The sequence below is a fragment of the Anomaloglossus baeobatrachus genome, chromosome 4 (genome assembly GCF_048569485.1).
Source record: "Anomaloglossus baeobatrachus isolate aAnoBae1 chromosome 4, aAnoBae1.hap1, whole genome shotgun sequence".
In the NCBI taxonomy this organism is placed as follows: Eukaryota; Metazoa; Chordata; class Amphibia; order Anura; family Aromobatidae; genus Anomaloglossus; species Anomaloglossus baeobatrachus.
In genome coordinates, this window is record NC_134356.1 from 647,336,460 (window position 1) to 647,343,959 (window position 7,500).

The 7,500-nt window shown below is 38.7% G+C and overlaps 2 non-coding genes across 2 annotated transcripts; both read right to left on the reverse strand.

Moving 5' to 3' along the window:
* Positions 1–1,204: 1,204 nt before the first annotated feature.
* TRNAM-CAU (transfer RNA methionine (anticodon CAU)) lies at positions 1,205–1,277 on the reverse strand. Its single transcript has one exon. It is a non-coding gene; the product is annotated as a tRNA-Met (tRNA).
* Positions 1,278–3,408: 2,131 nt separating this feature from the next.
* On the reverse strand, positions 3,409–3,481 carry TRNAM-CAU (transfer RNA methionine (anticodon CAU)). The gene has a single exon. It is a non-coding gene; the product is annotated as a tRNA-Met (tRNA).
* Between the last annotated feature and the right edge of the window lie 4,019 nt (positions 3,482–7,500).

Genomic DNA, 7,500 nt, shown 5'->3' on the forward strand with positions numbered 1-7,500 from the left:
TCCAAAACCCCCTTCCTTTATATCTGACGTTTTTTGGTACTGAGTGGATACAGTTCTGGCTGTCTAGTCAAGATGGAGACAAAATATCTAAAGCATAGTGCCCCGTGTGAGGATCGAACTCACGACCTTCAGATTATGAGACTGAAGCGCTATCTACTGCGCTAACGAGGCAAGCTTCTAGCAAGGATGTGCCAAACTTACTTACTGAAAGCAATTAAGTTCTTCTTTTTCCACATTGACAACGTCTTATGAGAACAACACTTCCCATATGGTCTAGCGGTTAGGATTCCTGGTTTTCACCCAGGCGGCCCGGGTTCGACTCCCGGTATGGGAATGCTGCTTTTTCTGTACTATCTCTGACATTCAAAGGCCGACAGTTGTTTGCATAAAAAAGCAGTTCAGGTAAAATTTGCACTTTGCAGCCAAAGTTGCAAAACGTTAGGGTCTTGGCACTTCATTTCAAACTCTTGCACAACACTTTTATAGGTTTCATAGCTCAAACTATTCTCAACTATCATTTTTTACTTCAAAATGTCGAGGAACTCAAAAACTCGTATGGCCTGTCCTTTGGCCTCCAATTTCCATTCTAATCTGTAGAATTTAACAACTGAATGGCAAATTTCTCAAGCTCCCCAGTCAAAAAAAAGGAGTGAACTGTACCCTATCTGAGGGAAAACCTCATAATCATCAGAATAAGCCACTAGTTCTAACTACTGTTCAAATGAGTCAAGTTTAAACTGTTGAAAGGAAAAAGTTTTTTAATCAAAGCAACACTCTTTTTTTTTTTTTTTTTTTTTTTTTTTTTACGCCTCTCATTTTTTCTGTGACTCTTTGGGTTATCCCATTTGACCAAGCAACCAGTATTCTTAGTTTACTGGTTCGATTCCTGCTATGGGATTGCCACTTTTTCTGTAATAAGTCACGCATTGAAATGTCGACACAAGCCATGCATACAGTCAGTCTAGCTTGGATTTGCTCTTTGCAGCAAAAAATGCTGACCACAATAGATTTTGGACATTCATTCCATTCTTTTGCTCAATACTCCATTTGAATTCATATCACAAATCATTTTTACTTTTGACTTTTAACTATTTGGTTTCAAAGGATCCAAAACCCCCTTCCTTTATATCTGACGTTTTTTGGTACTGAGTGGATACAGTTCTGGCTGTCTAGTCAAGATGGAGACAAAATATCTAAAGCATAGTGCCCCGTGTGAGGATCGAACTCACGACCTTCAGATTATGAGACTGACGCGCTACCTACTGCGCTAACGAGGCAAGCTTCTAGCAAGGATATGCCAAACTTACTTACTGAAAGCAATTAAGTTCTTCTTTTTCCACATTGACAACATCTTATGAGAACAACACTTCCCATATGGTCTAGCGGTTAGGATTCCTGGTTTTCACCCAGGCGGCCCGGGTTCGACTCCCGGTATGGGAATGCTGCTTTTTCTGTACTATCTCTGACATTCAAAGGCCGACAGTTGTTTGCATAAAAAAGCAGTTCAGGTAAAATTTGCACTTTGCAGCCAAAGTTGCAAAACGTTAGGGTCTTGGCACTTCATTTCAAACTCTTGCACAACACTTTTATAGGTTTCATAGCTCAAACTATTCTCAACTATCATTTTTTACTTCAAAATGTCGAGGAACTCAAAAACTCGTATGGCCTGTCCTTTGGCCTCCAATTTCCATTCTAATCTGTAGAATTTAACAACTGAATGGCAAATTTCTCAAGCTCCCCAGTCAAAAAAAAGGAGTGAACTGTACCCTATCTGAGGGAAAACCTCATAATCATCAGAATAAGCCACTAGTTCTAACTACTGTTCAAATGAGTCAAGTTTAAACTGTTGAAAGGAAAAAGTTTTTTAATCAAAGCAACACTCTTTTTTTTTTTTTTTTTTTTTTTACGCCTCTCATTTTTTCTGTGACTCTTTGGGTTATCCCATTTGACCAAGCAACCAGTATTCTTAGTTTACTGGTTCGATTCCTGCTATGGGATTGCCACTTTTTCTGTAATAAGTCACGCATTGAAATGTCGACACAAGCCATGCATACAGTCAGTCTAGCTTGGATTTGCTCTTTGCAGCAAAAAATGCTGACCACAATAGATTTTGGACATTCATTCCATTCTTTTGCTCAATACTCCATTTGAATTCATATCACAAATCATTTTTACTTTTGACTTTTAACTATTTGGTTTCAAAGGATCCAAAACCCCCTTCCTTTATATCTGACGTTTTTTGGTACTGAGTGGATACAGTTCTGGCTGTCTAGTCAAGATGGAGACAAAATATCTAAAGCATAGTGCCCCGTGTGAGGATCGAACTCACAACCTTCAGATTATGAGACTGAAGCGCTATCTACTGCGCTAACGAGGCAAGCTTCTAGCAAGGATGTGCCAAACTTACTTACTGAAAGCAATTAAGTTCTTCTTTTTCCACATTGACAAAATCTTATGAGAACAACACTTCCCATATGGTCTAGCGGTTAGGATTCCTGGTTTTCACCCAGGCGGCCCGGGTTCGACTCCCGGTATGGGAATGCTGCTTTTTCTGTACTATCTCTGACATTCAAAGGCCGACAGTTGTTTGCATAAAAAAGCAGTTCAGGTAAAATTTGCACTTTGCAGCCAAAGTTGCAAAACGTTAGGGTCTTGGCACTTCATTTCAAACTCTTGCACAACACTTTTATAGGTTTCATAGCTCAAACTATTCTCAACTATCATTTTTTACTTCAAAATGTCGAGGAACTCAAAAACTCGTATGGCCTGTCCTTTGGCCTCCAATTTCCATTCTAATCTGTAGAATTTAACAACTGAATGGCAAATTTCTCAAGCTCCCCAGTCAAAAAAAAGGAGTGAACTGTACCCTATCTGAGGGAAAACCTCATAATCATCAGAATAAGCCACTAGCTCCTAACTACTGTTCAAATGAGTCAAGTTTAAACTGTTGGAAGGAAAAAGTTTTTTAATCAAAGCAACACTCTTTTTTTTTTTTTTTTTTTTTTTTTTACGCCTCTCATTTTTTCTGTGACTCTTTGGGTTATCCCATTTGACCAAGCAACCAGTATTCTTAGTTTACTGGTTCGATTCCTGCTATGGGATTGCCACTTTTTCTGTAATAAGTCACGCATTGAAATGTCGACACAAGCCATGCATACAGTCAGTCTAGCTTGGATTTGCTCTTTGCAGCAAAAAATGCTGACCACAATAGATTTTGGACATTCATTCCATTCTTTTGCTCAATACTCCATTTGAATTCATATCACAAATCATTTTTATTTTTGACTTTTAACTATTTGGTTTCAAAGGATCCAAAACCCCCTTCCTTTATATCTGACGTTTTTTGGTACTGAGTGGATACAGTTCTGGCTGTCTAGTCAAGATGGAGACAAAATATCTAAAGCATAGTGCCCCGTGTGAGGATCGAACTCACGACCTTCAGATTATGAGACTGACGCGCTACCTACTGCGCTAACGAGGCAAGCTTCTAGCAAGGATATGCCAAACTTACTTACTGAAAGCAATTAAGTTCTTCTTTTTCCACATTGACAACATCTTATGAGAACAACACTTCCCATATGGTCTAGCGGTTAGGATTCCTGGTTTTCACCCAGGCGGCCCGGGTTCGACTCCCGGTATGGGAATGCTGCTTTTTCTGTACTATCTCTGACATTCAAAGGCCGACAGTTGTTTGCATAAAAAAGCAGTTCAGGTAAAATTTGCACTTTGCAGCCAAAGTTGCAAAACGTTAGGGTCTTGGCACTTCATTTCAAACTCTTGCACAACACTTTTATAGGTTTCATAGCTCAAACTATTCTCAACTATCATTTTTTACTTCAAAATGTCGAGGAACTCAAAAACTCGTATGGCCTGTCCTTTGGCCTCCAATTTCCATTCTAATCTGTAGAATTTAACAACTGAATGGCAAATTTCTCAAGCTCCCCAGTCAAAAAAAAGGAGTGAACTGTACCCTATCTGAGGGAAAACCTCATAATCATCAGAATAAGCCACTAGCTCCTAACTACTGTTCAAATGAGTCAAGTTTAAACTGTTGAAAGGAAAAAGTTTTTTAATCAAAGCAACACTCTTTTTTTTTTTTTTTTTTTTTTTTTTTTTTTTTTTTTTACGCCTCTCATTTTTTCTGTGACTCTTTGGGTTATCCCATTTGACCAAGCAACCAGTATTCTTAGTTTACTGGTTCGATTCCTGCTATGGGATTGCCACTTTTTCTGTAATAAGTCACGCATTGAAATGTCGACACAAGCCATGCATACAGTCAGTCTAGCTTGGATTTGCTCTTTGCAGCAAAAAATGCTGACCACAATAGATTTTGGACATTCATTCCATTCTTTTGCTCAATACTCCATTTGAATTCATATCACAAATCATTTTTACTTTTGACTTTTAACTATTTGGTTTCAAAGGATCCAAAACCCCCTTCCTTTATATCTGACGTTTTTTGGTACTGAGTGGATACAGTTCTGGCTGTCTAGTCAAGATGGAGACAAAATATCTAAAGCATAGTGCCCCGTGTGAGGATCGAACTCACGACCTTCAGATTATGAGACTGAAGCGCTATCTACTGCGCTAACGAGGCAAGCTTCTAGCAAGGATGTGCCAAACTTACTTACTGAAAGCAATTAAGTTCTTCTTTTTCCACATTGACAACGTCTTATGAGAACAACACTTCCCATATGGTCTAGCGGTTAGGATTCCTGGTTTTCACCCAGGCGGCCCGGGTTCGACTCCCGGTATGGGAATGCTGCTTTTTCTGTACTATCTCTGACATTCAAAGGCCGACAGTTGTTTGCATAAAAAAGCAGTTCAGGTAAAATTTGCACTTTGCAGCCAAAGTTGCAAAACGTTAGGGTCTTGGCACTTCATTTCAAACTCTTGCACAACACTTTTATAGGTTTCATAGCTCAAACTATTCTCAACTATCATTTTTTACTTCAAAATGTCGAGGAACTCAAAAACTCGTATGGCCTGTCCTTTGGCCTCCAATTTCCATTCTAATCTGTAGAATTTAACAACTGAATGGCAAATTTCTCAAGCTCCCCAGTCAAAAAAAAGGAGTGAACTGTACCCTATCTGAGGGAAAACCTCATAATCATCAGAATAAGCCACTAGTTCTAACTACTGTTCAAATGAGTCAAGTTTAAACTGTTGAAAGGAAAAAGTTTTTTAATCAAAGCAACACTCTTTTTTTTTTTTTTTTTTTTTTTTTTACGCCTCTCATTTTTTCTGTGACTCTTTGGGTTATCCCATTTGACCAAGCAACCAGTATTCTTAGTTTACTGGTTCGATTCCTGCTATGGGATTGCCACTTTTTCTGTAATAAGTCACGCATTGAAATGTCGACACAAGCCATGCATACAGTCAGTCTAGCTTGGATTTGCTCTTTGCAGCAAAAAATGCTGACCACAATAGATTTTGGACATTCATTCCATTCTTTTGCTCAATACTCCATTTGAATTCATATCACAAATCATTTTTACTTTTGACTTTTAACTATTTGGTTTCAAAGGATCCAAAACCCCCTTCCTTTATATCTGACGTTTTTTGGTACTGAGTGGATACAGTTCTGGCTGTCTAGTCAAGATGGAGACAAAATATCTAAAGCATAGTGCCCCGTGTGAGGATCGAACTCACGACCTTCAGATTATGAGACTGCCGCGCTACCTACTGCGCTAACGAGGCAAGCTTCTAGCAAGGATATGCCAAACTTACTTACTGAAAGCAATTAAGTTCTTCTTTTTCCACATTGACAACATCTTATGAGAACAACACTTCCCATATGGTCTAGCGGTTAGGATTCCTGGTTTTCACCCAGGCGGCCCGGGTTCGACTCCCGGTATGGGAATGCTGCTTTTTCTGTACTATCTCTGACATTCAAAGGCCGACAGTTGTTTGCATAAAAAAGCAGTTCAGGTAAAATTTGCACTTTGCAGCCAAAGTTGCAAAACGTTAGGGTCTTGGCACTTCATTTCAAACTCTTGCACAACACTTTTATAGGTTTCATAGCTCAAACTATTCTCAACTATCATTTTTTACTTCAAAATGTCGAGGAACTCAAAAACTCGTATGGCCTGTCCTTTGGCCTCCAATTTCCATTCTAATCTGTAGAATTTAACAACTGAATGGCAAATTTCTCAAGCTCCCCAGTCAAAAAAAAGGAGTGAACTGTACCCTATCTGAGGGAAAACCTCATAATCATCAGAATAAGCCACTAGCTCCTAACTACTGTTCAAATGAGTCAAGTTTAAACTGTTGAAAGGAAAAAGTTTTTTAATCAAAGCAACACTCTTTTTTTTTTTTTTTTTTTTTTTTTTACGCCTCTCATTTTTTCTGTGACTCTTTGGGTTATCCCATTTGACCAAGCAACCAGTATTCTTAGTTTACTGGTTCGATTCCTGCTATGGGATTGCCACTTTTTCTGTAATAAGTCACGCATTGAAATGTCGACACAAGCCATGCATACAGTCAGTCTAGCTTGGATTTGCTCTTTGCAGCAAAAAATGCTGACCACAATAGATTTTGGACATTCATTCCATTCTTTTGCTCAATACTCCATTTGAATTCATATCACAAATCATTTTTACTTTTGACTTTTAACTATTTGGTTTCAAAGGATCCAAAACCCCCTTCCTTTATATCTGACGTTTTTTGGTACTGAGTGGATACAGTTCTGGCTGTCTAGTCAAGATGGAGACAAAATATCTAAAGCATAGTGCCCCGTGTGAGGATCGAACTCACGACCTTCAGATTATGAGACTGAAGCGCTATCTACTGCGCTAACGAGGCAAGCTTCTAGCAAGGATGTGCCAAACTTACTTACTGAAAGCAATTAAGTTCTTCTTTTTCCACATTGACAACGTCTTATGAGAACAACACTTCCCATATGGTCTAGCGGATAGGATTCCTGGTTTTCACCTAGGCGGCCCGGGTTCGACTCCCGGTATGGGAATGCTGCTTTTTCTGTACTATCTCTGACATTCAAAGGCCGACAGTTGTTTGCATAAAAAAGCAGTTCAGGTAAAATTTGCACTTTGCAGCCAAAGTTGCAAAACGTTAGGGTCTTGGCACTTCATTTCAAACTCTTGCACAACACTTTTATAGGTTTCATAGCTCAAACTATTCTCAACTATCATTTTTTACTTAAAAATGTCGAGGAACTCAAAAACTCGTATGGCCTGTCCTTTGGCCTCCAATTTCCATTCTAATCTGTAGAATTTAACAACTGAATGGCAAATTTCTCAAGCTCCCCAGTCAAAAAAAAGGAGTGAACTGTACCCTATCTGAGGGAAAACCTCATAATCATCAGAATAAGCCACTAGTTCTAACTACTGTTCAAATGAGTCAAGTTTAAACTGTTGAAAGGAAAAAGTTTTTTAATCAAAGCAACACTCTTTTTTTTTTTTTTTTTTTTTTTTTTTTACGCCTCTCATTTTTTCTGTGACTCTTTGGGTTATCCCATTTGACCAAGCAACCAGTATTCTT